Raw genomic sequence first — 14,307 nt, 5'->3', positions numbered from 1 at the left:
GACCAAGAGGGGTTTATCCCAGGAATGCAAGGATTCTTCAATATATGCAAATCAATCAATGTGATACACCATATTAACAAATTGAAGGATAAAAACCATACGATCATCTCAATTGATGCAGAAAAATCGTTCAACAAAATTCAACACCAATTTATGATAAAAATCCTAGAGAAAGTAGGCATAGAGGGAACTTTCCTCAACATAATAAAGGCCATAATAAAGGCCATATATGACAGCTCAACATTGTTCTCAATGATGAAAAACCGAAACCATTTCCACTAAGATCAGGAACAAGACAAGGTGGCCCACTCTCACCACTGTTATTCAACATAGTTTTGGAAGTTTTAGCCACAGCAATCAGAGAAGCAAAATAATAAAAGGAATCCAAATCGGAAAAGAAGAAGTAAAGCTGTCACTGTTTGCAGATGACATGATACTATACATAGAGAATACTAAAGAGACTACCAGAAAACTACTAGAGCTAATCAATGAATTTGGTAAAGTAGCGGAATACAAGACAAATGCAGAGAAATCTCTTGCATACCTATACAGTAATGATGAAAACTCTGTAAGAGAAATTAACATAACACTCCCATTTACCATTGCAACAAAAAGAATAAAATACCTAGGAATAAACCTATCTAAGGAGACAAAAGACCTGTATGCAGAAAACTATAAGACACTGATGAAAGAACTTAAAGATGACACAAACAGAGAGATACACCATATTCTTGGATTGGAAGGATCAACATTGTGAAAATGACTAATACCCAAAACAATCTACAGATTCAATGCCATACTTATCAAGCTACCAATGGTATGTTTCAGAGCTAGAACAAAAATTTTCACAATTTGTATGGAAACACGAAAGACCCCGAATAGCCAAAGCAATGTTGAAAATGAAACATGCTGCTGGAGGAATCAGGCTCCCAGACCTCAGACTATACTACAAAGCTACAATAATCAAGATAGTATGGTACTGGTACAAAAACAGAAATATAGATCAATGGAACAGGATAGGAAGCCCAGAGATAAACCCATGCGCATATGCTCAACTCATCTATGACAAAGGAGGGAAGGATATACAATGGAGAAAAGACCGTCTCTTCAATAAGTGGTGCTGGAAAAACTGGACAGCTACATGTAAAGAATGAAATTAGAACACTCCCTGACACCATACACAAAAATTAACTCAAAATGGATTCGAGATGTAAATGTAAGACCAGACACTATCAAACTCTAAACGGAAAACATAGGAAGAACACTCTTTGACATAAATCACAGCAAGATCTTTTTTGATCCACATCCTAGAGTAATGGAAATAAAAACAAGAATGAACAAATGGGACCTAATGAAACTTCAAAGGTTTTGCATAGCAAAGAAAACCATAAATAAGACGAAAAGACAACCCTCAGAATGGGAGAAAATATTTGCAAACAAAGCAACTGACAAAGGATTAATCTCCAAAATTTACAAGCAGCTCATGCAGCTCAATATTTAAAAAGCAAATAACCCAATCCAAAAATGGGCAGCAGAGGTAAATAGACATTTCTCCAAAGAAGATATACAGATTGCCAACAAACACATGAAAGGATGCTCAACATCACTAATCATTAGAAAAATGCAAATCAAAACTACAGTGAGATATCACCTCACACCACTCAGAATGGCCATTATCAAAAAACCTACAAACAATAAATGCTGGAGAGGGTGTGGAGAAAAGTGTATCCTCTTTCACTGTTGGTGGGAAAGAAAATTGATACAGCCACTATGGAGAACAGTATGGAGGTTCCTTAAAAATCTAAAAGTAGAACTACCATACGAGCCAGCAATCCCACTACTGGGCATATACCCTGAGAAAACCAAAATTCAAAAAGGGTCATGTACCACAATGTTCATTGCAACTCTATTTGCAATAGGCAGGACCTGGAAGCAACCTAAGTGTTCATCAACTGATGAATAGATAAAGATGTGGCACATATATACAATGGAATATTACTCAGCCACAAAATGAAATGAAACTGAGTTATTGGTAGTGAAGTGGGTGGACCTAGAGTCTGTCATACAGAGTGAAGTAAGTCAGAAACAGAAAAACAAATACCATATGCTAACACATATATATGGAAATTTAAAAAAAAGAAAATTGTTCTGAAGAACTTAGGGGCAGGACAGGAATAAAGATGCAGACATAGAGAATGAACTTGAGGACATGGGAAGGGTGAAGGGTAAGCTGGGATGAAATGAGAGAGTGGAGTGGATACTTATACACTACCAAATGTAAAATAGATAGCTTGTGGGAAGGAGCTGCATAGCACAGGGAGATCATCTTAGTGCTTTTGACCATCAGAGGGGTGGATTAGGGAGGCTGGAAGGGAGACTCAAGTGGGAGGGGTTATGGAGATTTATATATACGTATAGCTGATTCACTTTGTTATACAGCAGAAACTGACACAACATTGTAAAGCAATTATACTCCAATAAAAATGTTAAAAAAAAAAGAAAAGATAAATGGAGGTGGAAGAATCAGGCTCCCTGACTTCAGATTATACTACAAAGGTACAGTCATCAAAACAGTATGGTATTGCACAAAAACAGAAATACAGACAAATAGAACAGAGTAGAAAGTCCAGAGATAAACCCAAGCACCTATGGTGACCTAATCTATGACAAAAAAGGCAAGAATATACAAGGGACAAAAGACTGTCTCTTCAATATTCTTGCTGGGAAAACTGGACAGATACATGTAAAATAATGAAATTAGAACACTCCCTAATACCGTACACAAAAATAAACACAAAATGGATTAAAGACCTAAATGTAAGGCTGTATACTATAAAATTCTTAGAGGAAAATATAGGCAGAACACTCTTTGACATAAATCATATTAAGATCGTTTTTTGACCCACCTCCTAGAATATTGAAAATAAAAACAAAAATTAACAAATGGGACCTAATTAAACTTATACGCTTTTGCTCAGAAAAGGAAACCATAAACAAGAGTGAAAGACTACCTTCAGAATGGGAGAAAATATTTGCAAATGAAGCAACTGACAAGAGATTTATTTCCCATAGAGCTCATCCAGCTCAATATCAAAAATACCCACAAACAACCCAATCAATTAATGGGCAGAAGACCTAAATAGATTTTTCTCCAAAGAAGACATATAGATGCCCAAAAGGTACATGAAAAGATGTTCAATATCACTAATTATTAGAAAAATGCAAATCAAAATACAATGAGGTATCACCTCACACTGGTAAGAATGGCCATCATAGCAAAATCTGCAAACTATAAATGCTTAGAGGGTGTGGAGAAAAAAGTACCCTCTTACACTGTGGTGGGAATGTAAATTGATACAGCTACTATGGACAACAGTATGGAGGTTCCTTAATAAACTAAAAATAGAACTATCATATGACCCCACAATCCCACTCCTGGGCATGTACCTGGAGGAAACCATAATTCAGAAAGACGCATACACCCCAATCTTCATTGCAGCACTATTTGAAATAGCCAGGACATGGAAGCAACCTAAATGTCCATTCACAGAGAAATGGATAAAGAAGGTGTGGTACATATGTACAATGAGATATTACTCAGGCTTAAAAAGGGAAGAAATTGTGCCATTTGCAGAGACAAGAATGGACCTAGAGACTGTCATTCAGAGTGAAGTATGGCAGAAAGGGAAAAACAAATATCGTATATTAATGCATATATGTGGAATTTAGGAACAATGGTATAGATGAACCTATTTGCAAAGCAGAAATACACAGACATAGAGAACAAACATATGGACACCAAGGCGGGAAGGGAGGTGGTGTAGACTGGGAGATTGGGATTGACGTATGTACACTACTTTGTATGAAATAGATGGCTGCTGAGTCCCTACTGTATAGCACAGGGGGAAGAAAAGCAGGTACAATATGTTTACAGGACATATATTAAGTTAACCTTAAAAATGCATTCCAATATACATTAGGTGCAGACAAATATTGTTTGATTCCACTTATACAAGGTACCTTAAATAGTCAAATTCATAGAGTCAGAAAGCACATTGGTAGACGTCAGGGGCCGAGGGGGTGGGGGAGTGGGGAGGAGGAATGGGGACTTAAATGTTTAAAGAGGACAGAGTTTCAGTTTAGGAAGTTGAAAAATTCGGGAGAGAGTTGCACAACATTGTAAATGTACTTAGTGCCACTGAACTGTACAGTTAAATATGGTTAAAATAGTATGTTTTATATTATGTGACTTTTACCACAATAAAAATAATAAAGTCCCCTACTATTATTGTGTTGCTGTCAATTTCTCCCTTTATGTTTGTTAATGTTTGTTTTATGCATTTAGGTTCTCCTAAGTTGGGTGCATGTGTATGTTCTTGTTATATCTTCTTGTTGGATTGATCACTTTATCGTTATGTAATGTCCTTATTTGTCTTTTGTTACAGTCTTTGTTTTAAAATCTATTTTGTCTAATGTTAGTATTGCTACCCTGGCTTTCTTTTCATTTCAATTTGCATGGAATATCTTTTTCCATCCCCCACTTCCATTCTGTGTGTGTCTTTAGATTTGAAGTTAGTCTCTTGTAGTCAGCATATATATGGGTCTTGTATTTGTATCCATTCAGCCACTCTATGTCTTTTGGTTGGAGCAGTTAGTCCATTTTCATTTAAAGTAATTATTGAGATGTATGTTCTTATTGTCACTTTTAAATTGTTTTTGTGTTGTTTTTGTAGTTCCTTTTTGTTCCTTTCTTCTTTTGTTCTCGTCTCGTTATTTGATGACTATCTTTAGTGTTACGTTTGATCCCTTTCTTTTTTGTGTCTATATAAGTTATAGATTTTTGGTTTGTGGTTATCATGAGGTTTACATCTATCTATCTATCATCTATCTATCTATCTATCTATCTATCTATCTATCTATCTATCTATCTATCTATCATCTATCTATCTTTCATCCATTTGATTATTTTAACTTCCTTATCTCCTAATTTCAAACACATTTGAACAATCCTGCACTTTTATTTCACACCCCCCCCAGCATATTTGTTTTTGACATCATATTTTACATCTTTTTGGGGGGTGTATTCCTTAACTACCTATGTAAACATTTATAATTTTACTACTTTTGTTTTCTAACCTTCTTACTAGCTTTGCACATGGTTGATTCACTATATTTACTGCCTTTACCACTGAGCTGTTTCCTTTCATAATTTTTGTGTTTTAGTTGTGGTCTTTTCTTTTTTGCTTAGAGAAGTCCCTTTAACATTTCTTGTAAAGCTGGTGTGGTGGTGCTGAACTCTTTTCGCTTTTGCTTGTCTGTAAAACTTTTTATCCCTTCATCAAATCTGAATGAAAGCCTTATTGAGTAGAGTATTCTTGATTGTAGGCTTTCCCCTTTCATCACTTTAAACATATCATGCCACTCCCTTCTGGCGTGTAGAGTGTCTGCTGAAATGTCAGCTTATAACTTAATGGGAGTTCCCTTGTATATAACTTGTTGCTTTTCCCTTGCTGCTTTAATATTTTCTGTTTATGCTTAGCTTTTGCCATTTTGATTACAATGTATCTTGATGTGATCTTTGTTGGGTTGATCCTGTTTGGGACTCTCTGTGCTTCCTGTACCTTGATGTCTGTTTCCTTTCTCAGGTTAGAGAGATTTTTTGCTATTATGTCTTCAAATATGTTCTATGCCCTCTTTTAAATCTTTCTTCTCCTTCTGGTATCCTTATGAAGTGGATAGTAACACATTTGGTGTTGTCCCAGAGGTCTCTTAAACAGTCCTCATTTTTTTTTCTTTTTTTCTGTTCAGCTTCAGTGATTTCCTTTACTCTGTCTTCCAGCTCACTGATCAATTTCTCTTTATCATTTAATCTACTGTTGATTCCTTCTAGTGTGCTTTATATTTCATTTATTGTATTCTTCTCCTCTATTTGGTTTCTCTCTATATTTTTTAAATCCTTGTTAAATTTCTCACTGTGTTCATCCATTCTTCTTCCAAATTCTTTGATTATCTTTATGATCATTACTTTGCACTCTTTATTTGGTAGATTGCCAATCTCCACTTCACTTATTTCTTCTTGGATTTCATCTTTTCCTTCATTTGAAGCATCTTTTCTGTTATCTCATTTTTCCTAATTTGCTGTTTTTATTTCTATGTATCTTATAGGTTTGTTATGTTTCCCAACCTTGGATAAGTGGTCTATTTTAGGAGTTGTCCTATGAAACCCAGCAGTTCACTCCCCTATGGTCCCCAGGGCTATATGCTCTTGGTGTGCCACCTATAGGAGCTGTCTGTGTCCTTCTGTTGTGGTGGCCTGACTACTGTGAGTTGTCTGGTAGGTGTGGCTGGCCCTTGTTCTTGTTGGTTGCCAGTCCCTACCTGTCTGCTTGGTTGCCAGGCCCTGCCTTGTGCAGACGCTGTTGGCCACTGGGTGTTGGGGCTGAGTCTTGGGGTGGTTGGCTACAGAACCCCAATGTATCCTGGGGCTAGTGCTGGCCCACTGGTGAGCGGGTGGTTGTTGGGCCTGGGTTCCCAGATCTAGTGTCTGCCTGCTGGTGGGTGGTGCCAATTTCTGACATGGCTGTCTCTGGGTTCTAGGGAGTCCCAAAGCTGATTCTTGCCTGCCGATGAGTGAGGCCATATCCTGAGGTGGCTGCCTGAAGGGTCTATGATTTCCCCGAGATAGTGTGGGTCTGCTGGTTGGCAGGGCCGGGGCCCAGGAGGTGCTGGGTCTGGTGCCTGCTTACCTGTGGGTTATCTGGGTCCTGAAAAGGCAGGCTGCAGGGCTGCAGTGGTTTGGGGGCTGGTATCCACCTGCTGCTAGATAGCATTTTGGTCCAGGGGATCCCGGGTCTGGTGCCTGCCTGCTTATGGGTGAAGCCTTGTCCTGGGGCTAGTGCCAGCCTACTGGTTGGCAGAGCCATATCCTGGGGCCTCTGGCTGTGGGGTCCATGGGCCCCAGATCTGCTGTCAGATTGCTGGTGTGGGGGCCCAAGACCCAGGGGTATTCCAAGGCTAGTACTTGCTCACTGGTGGGCAAAGCCTGATCCTAGGCTCTCTGGCTGCAGGGTTCTGGGGGTGCTGAAATTGGAGTTGGCCTACTGGTGGTTGGGGCTGGTTCCTGACACAACTGGCTGTGGCATCTGCAGTATCCAAAGCTTGTGTCAGCCCACTGGTGGGTGGGGCCAGATCCTGGGGTGGCTGTCTGAATGGCCCAAGGTGTCATAGAACTAGCATTTGCCTGCTGCTGGGTGATACCAGGGCCCTGGGGGTCCTAAGGTTAGAGCCAGTGCACTGGTGTATGTGTCCATGTTCTGGGTTCTCTGGTGGACAGGGCCATGTCATGGAGCAGCCGTTAGCTCACAGGATCTTAAGGCAGCCTGCCTGCTGGTGTATGAGGCTGTGTCCACATACAGCTATTTCCTTGGACTGAGGTGTTTCAGTGCTGGTGCCAACAAGCTGTTGGGCAAGGCTGGGTCCCAGTGCTAGTAAGGTTGGTGGAAGATTCCAAAATGGCACTTGCCAGCACCCATGTCCATGTGGTAGAATGAGCTACCCCAAATGGCTCCTGCCAGTGTCTGTGTCCCATGGGTGAGCTCCAGTTGCCTCCTGACTTCCTGGGAGGCTCTCCAAGATCAGCAGATTGGTCTGACCCAGACACCTTTCAAACTATGAAATCTGCCCTTGGTCTTGGAGCTTGTGAGATTTTGTGTGTGCCCTTTAAGAGTGGAGTCTTTATTTCCCACAGCCCTCTGGTTCTTCTGACAGTAATCCCCACTAGTCTTCAAAGCAAAAGTTCTGGGGGCTGGTCTTCCTAGTGAAGTACCCCCAGGTTGGGGAGCCCAATGTGGGGCTCAGCCCTGTTGATTTTTGGGGAGAACCTCTGCAGTGGTGATTACCCTTCCATTTGTTGGTCACCCACCCAGGGTGTGGGTCTTGACTATACTGTGACCATCCCTCCTATCTGTCTCACTGTGATCCCTTCTTCATATCTTTAGTTGTAGAAGATATTTTCTGCTAGATTCTGGCTTTCTCATCAATACTTGCTCTAGAAATAGTTGTAATTTTGGTATGCCCTTGTGGGGAGGTGAGCTCAGGGTCTTCCTACTCTGCCATCTTTAATGAGTCTGCATAAAGTTTTAGTATTTCTTGCAAGACAGGTCTATTGGCAACACATTTCCTCAATTTTTGTTTCTCTGAGAATATTTTTTATTTCTCTTTCATCTTTGAAAGATAATTTCTCAGGACATAGAATTCTAGGTTGGTAGGGTTTTTTTCCTCAACATTTAAAATAAATTTTTAATTTATATTGGAGTATCATTGATTAGCAATGTTGTGTTAGTTTCAGGTTTATAGCAAAGTGATTCAGCTATACATATACAAGTATCTATTCTTTTTTCAAATTCTATTCCAGTTTAGGTTACTACAGTATATTGAGCAGAGTACCCTGTGCTACAGAGTGGGTCTATGATGGTTATCTATTGTAATGTATTGTATTTTTGTTATTCTTTATTTATTCTTTTTTAAAAGAAATTTTATTGGAGTACAGTTGATTTACAATGTTCTTAGTTTCAGGTATACAGCAAAGTGAATCAGTTATACATATATATCCACTCTTTTTTAGATTCTTTTCCCATGTACACCATTACAGAGTATTGAGTAGAGTTCCCTGTGCTATACAGTAGGTCCTTATTAGTTACCTATTTTATACACAGTAGTGTGTATATATCAATCCCAAACACCCAATTTTTCCCTCCCCTCCCTTATTCCCTGGTAACCATAAGTTTATTTTCTACATCTGTGACTCTACTTCTGCTTTGTAAATAAGTTCATTTGCACCCTTTTTATAAGATTCCACATATAATCAGTATCATATGATACTTGTCTTTCTGTGTCTGACTTACTTCATCCAGTATGACAACCTCTAGGTCCACCCATGTTGGTGCAAATGACATTATTTTGTTCTTATTTTATGGCTGAGTAATATTCCATACTATATATGTACCACATCTTCTTTATCCATTCCTCTGTTGATAGGCATTTATATTGCTTCCATGTCTTGGCTATTGTAAACAGCACTGCAATGAACATTGGGGTGCATGTATCCTTTCGAAAATGTTTTTCTCTGGACATGTGCTCAAGAATGGGATTGCTGGATGATATGGTAGCTCTAGTTTTAGACTTTTAAGGAACCTCTTTACTGCTTTCCATAGCAAATGTACTAATTTACATTCCCACCAACAGTGTAGGAGGGTTCCTTTTTTTCTCTACACCCTTTCCAGCATTTATTGTTTGTAGACGTTTTAATAATGGACATTGTGACTGGTGTGAGGTGATATCTCATTGTAGTTTTGATTTGCATTTCTCTAATAATTAGTGATGTTGAGCATCTTTTCATGTGCCTCTTGGCCATCTGCATGTCTTCTCTGGACAAATGCCTATGTAGGTCTTCTGCCCATATTTTGATTGGGTTTTTTTTTTTTTATATTGAGCCACATGATTTGTTTGTAAATTTTGGAGATTAATCCCCTGTGAGTCACATCATTTGCAAATATTTTCTCCCATTCTGTGCATTGTCTTTCCATATTGTTTATGGTTTCCACATGCCACGGAGCTGTTAGGCCCGTGAGCCATGGCCACTGAACCTGCGCATCTGGAGCCTGTGCTTCGCAATGGGAGAGGCCACAACAGTGAGAGGTCCGCGTCCCACAAAAAAAAAAAAAAAAAAGAAGAAGACATACAGATGGCAATGAGCAAATGACAGTATGCTCAACATTGCTAATTACTAGAGAAATGCAAATCAAAACTACAATGAGGTGTCACCTCACACCAGTCATAATAGCCATCATTAAAATGTCTACAAATAATAAATGCTGGAGAGGGTTTGGAGAAAAGGGGACCCCCCCTACACGGTTGGTGTGAATGTAAATTTGTACAGCCACTATGGAGAACAGTATGGAGGTTTCTTACAAAACTAAAAATAGCTGGAATTCCCTGGCAGTCCAGTGGTTGGGACTCAGGATTTCATGTCCAGAACATGGGCTTAATCCCTGGTTGGGGAACTAACATCCCACAAGCCATGTGGTGTAGCCAAACACACAAACAAAAGCACGAAAACTAAAAATAGAACTACCATATGATCCAGCAATCCCACTCCTGAGCATATACCCAGAGAAAGCCATAATTCTAAAAGATACATGCGCTCCAATGTTCATTGTTGCACTATTTACAATAGCCAGGACAAGGAGGCAACCTAAATGTCCATCAACAGAGGAACGGATAAAGAAGATACAGTACATATATACAATGGAATATTACTCAGCCATAAAGAAAGAACAAAATAATGCCATTTGCACCAACATGGATAGACCTAGAGGTTGTCATACTGAGTGAAGTAAGCCAGTCACAGAAAGACAAATATCATATGATATCATTTATATGTGGAATCTAATAAAGGGGTACAAATGAACTTATTTACAAAACAGAAGTAGAGTCAAAGATCTAGAAAACAAACATAGTTACTAGGGAATAAGTGAGGTGAGGGATAAATTGGGAGACTGGAATTAACATATACGCAGTACTATACGTAAAATAGATAACTAATAAGGACCTACTGTATAGCACAGGGAACTCTACTCAATACTCTGTAATGGCCTATATGGGAAAAGAATCTCAAAAAGAGTGCATATATGTATATGTATAACTGATTCACTTTGCTGTACACCTGAAACTAACAGAACATTTTAAATCATCTATAATCTAGTAAAAAATGTTTAAATGTTAAAATAAATAAATCATGAAAGGTCAAAAAATAAAATTTTTCACTCTACTCTCTTTTTGCTTGCATGATTTTTGATGTAATCTTTGCTCCTATATATGTAAGATTTTTTTCCTCTAGCTTCTTTTACTTTTTTTCTTTATCTTTGATATTCTATAGTTTGAATATAATATGCTTAGGTGTAGTTTTCTCGCATCTATTCTCCTCAGTGTTTTGAGATTCCTGGATCTGTGGCTTGGTGTGTGACATTAATTTGGGGAAAATTATCAGTCATTATTGTTTCAAATGCTTCTTCTGTTCTTGTCTTTATTCTTCTAGAATTCCCATTATGCATATATCAGACCTTTTTTTAGCAGTCCCGAATTTCTTGATATTTTATTATATTTTTTCAGTCTTTTTCTCTCTGCTTTTCAGTTTTTGTGGTTTCTATTGAGATATATTCAAGCTCAGAGATTCTTTCCTCGGCTGCATCCTATCTACTAATAAGCCCATCAATGGCATTCTTCACTTGTGTTACAGTTTTTTTTTTATATCTAGCATATATTTTTGGTTCTTCCTTTTTTTTTCTTTTTGTTTTGTTTTGTTTTGTTTTGTTTTGTTTTTGCGGTATGCGGGCTGCTCACGACTGCAGCCTTGTCCGTTGTGGAGCACAGGCTCTGGACGCACAGGCTCAGCAGCCATGGCTCATGGGCCCAGCCACTCCACAGCATGTGGGATCCTCCCGGACCGGGGCATGAACCCGTGTCCCCTGCATCAGCAGGCGGACCCTCAACCACTGCACCACCAGGGAAGCCCTTTTGTTCTTTCTTACAATTATTATCTCTTTGCTTACATTACCTATCTCTTCTTGCATGCTGTCTACTTTATCCATTAGAGCCCTTAGTATATTAATCATAGATCTTTCACATTCCTGGTCTGATCATTCCAACATCTCTGCCACGTCTGGTTCTGGTGCTTGCTCTGTCTCTTCATACTGTGAGGATTTCTTTTTGCCTTTTGGTATGTTTTATAGTTTTTCTTGATAGCTGGACGTAATGTAAATATACTTTTACTTATGTGGTGGTGAGTTGTGGAAGGAGGAAAAGTATTCTTTAGTCCTATGATTAGGTCTCATTCTCTGAGAGCCTATGCCTTTAGACTGTGAACTCCACAAGCATTTCTCAGTTTTTTTTCTTCCCCTTAGGAGGAATAAGGTGGTTAAGATTGGCTGGAGTTATATAAGGTTAGAGCTGACTTGAGTTCATATTTCCATTCCCCAAGAGCATTTAGGTTCTGATAATACTCCAGCAGATTAGGCTCTGGTTAATTAATTTCCCACAAGGGCCGACCTTGTTAAGAAGAGAGTGCTTTGGCATATTTCAAAATACTTTCTGTCTCCTCTCTGTGCTATAAACATGAGAAAATTTTTATTCAATATTCACTCTGAGAACCTTGACAAGCTCCTGGATGTAAATCTCACAAAATTGTGCAGTAGCCCCCTATGACTGGGTTAGACTGGAATTTTTAACTCTGAGAATTGTTCACACTGAGCCTCCAGCAAGTTGTTAACTACAGCTCAAATTTTCCTACCCTGACACTTATTTCCATGCAGTCTTCACTTGTGAATTGCTCTTCTGGAGCTATGGCTCCCTGTATTCACTTGACTATCTCTCCAATCTTGGGGGCAGGGCTTTTGCCTGAGTCCTTCCCTTTCTTATAGATCCAAGAAGTGTTTTTTTATTTTTATTTTTTAATCTGTTCAGTTTTTTTTTTACTTGTTTTTAGGATGGAGCAGTGACTTCCAGTCTCCTTACACGTGGAAGTAGAACTCTGAAGTCCCTCCCTATAGTAGATCTGTAATTCCATATGGTATAATTTTCCTTATGCCTGAAGAAAGACTTTTAACATTTCTTGCACTGAACGTCTGCTGGTGTTAAATTATTTTCACCATCATATGTCTGAAAATGTCTGGATTCACCTTCATTTTAAAAGATATTTTCATGGAGTATAAAATTCTAGGTTGACAGTATTTCTCTTTTGGTACTCTAAGCCTGCTGATCCACTATCTTATTGCTTGCAATGTTTCTCCTGAGAAATTTGCTGTCATATGTCATATTTATATTTGTTTCTCTGTATGTAGTATGCCATTTTTTCTCTGGCTGTTTTTAAGATGTTCTCTTTATCATTGGTTTTGAACAATTTGAACATGATTACCTCAGTGTAGCTTCTTCATGTTTCTTGTGACTGGGGTTTGTGAGATTCTTGGATCTGTAGCTTTATAATTTTCATCAAATTTGGAAAAATTTGCTTTAATATTCCTTCAGAGGTTTTCCCTTTCCCCTCCTGCTATCCTCGAGGGACTCAGATTTCTTGCATATTAGCCAATTTAAAGTTGTCCCAGAGGCGACCCAACACTGAAGCCTACCTGGGATCTTTGATGGGGCTAATGACAGACTCTTGGAGGGCTCACACCAAGAAATATTTCCCAGAACTTCTGCCGCCAGTGTCCTTGTCCCCAGGGTGAGCCACAGCCACCCCCTGCCTCTGCAGGAGACCCTCCAACACTAGCAGATGCCTCTGTTACATCTACCATTCAGAATACAACATCTAAAACTCTAGAAACACAGTGATTATAATCCTACTGTGTCAGAATAGGACTCTGAATTTACAGTCAGATATCATCCAGCCTGAAATTGGATGCACCAAAGTACTTGTCAGTGACAGCAGTGTTTCTATATACAATACTGTGAAGTTGTGAGGTGTGAGTGAGACAATAAGAAACAGACCTCCTCGATCATCCACCAGAGGACAGACAACAGAAGCAAGAAGAACTACAATCCTGCAACCTGTGGGACAAACACCACATTCACAGAAAGATAGACAAGGTGAAAAAGCAGAGGGCTATGTATCAGATGAAGGAACAAGATAAAACCCCAGAAAAACAACTAAATAAATGAAGATAGGCAAAGATCCAGAAAAAGAATCCAAGATAATGATAGTGATGATGATCCAGGACCTCGGAAAAAGAATGGAGGCAAAGATGGAGAAGATGCAAAAAATGTTTAACAAAGATTTAGAAGAATTAAAGAACAAACAAACAGAGATGAACAATATGATACCTGAAATGAAAACTACACTAGAAAGAATCAATAGCAGAATAACTGATAAGTGAACTGGAAGACAGAATGGTGGAATACACTGCAGAACAGAATAAACAATTCAGCACCAACAAACCAGCTCTACAACAAATGCTAAAGGAATTCTCTAAGTGAGAAACACAAGACAAGAAAAGGACCTACAAAAACAAACCCAAAACAATTACGAAAATGGTCATAGGAACATACATATCGATAATTACCTTAAGCGTGATGGATTAAATGCTCCAACCAAAGGCATAGGCTTGCTGAAAAGATATAAAATCAAGACCCATATATATGCTGCCTAAAAAAGAGCCACTTCACACCTAGGGACACATACAGACTGAAAGTGAGGGGATGGAAAAAGATATTCCATGCAAATGGAAATTAAAAGAAAGCTGCAGTAGCAATATT

This window comes from Phocoena phocoena, chromosome X, assembly GCF_963924675.1.
Source record: "Phocoena phocoena chromosome X, mPhoPho1.1, whole genome shotgun sequence".
Taxonomy (NCBI): Eukaryota; Metazoa; Chordata; class Mammalia; order Artiodactyla; family Phocoenidae; genus Phocoena; species Phocoena phocoena.
Note: the sequence above shows the minus strand (reverse complement) of the source record.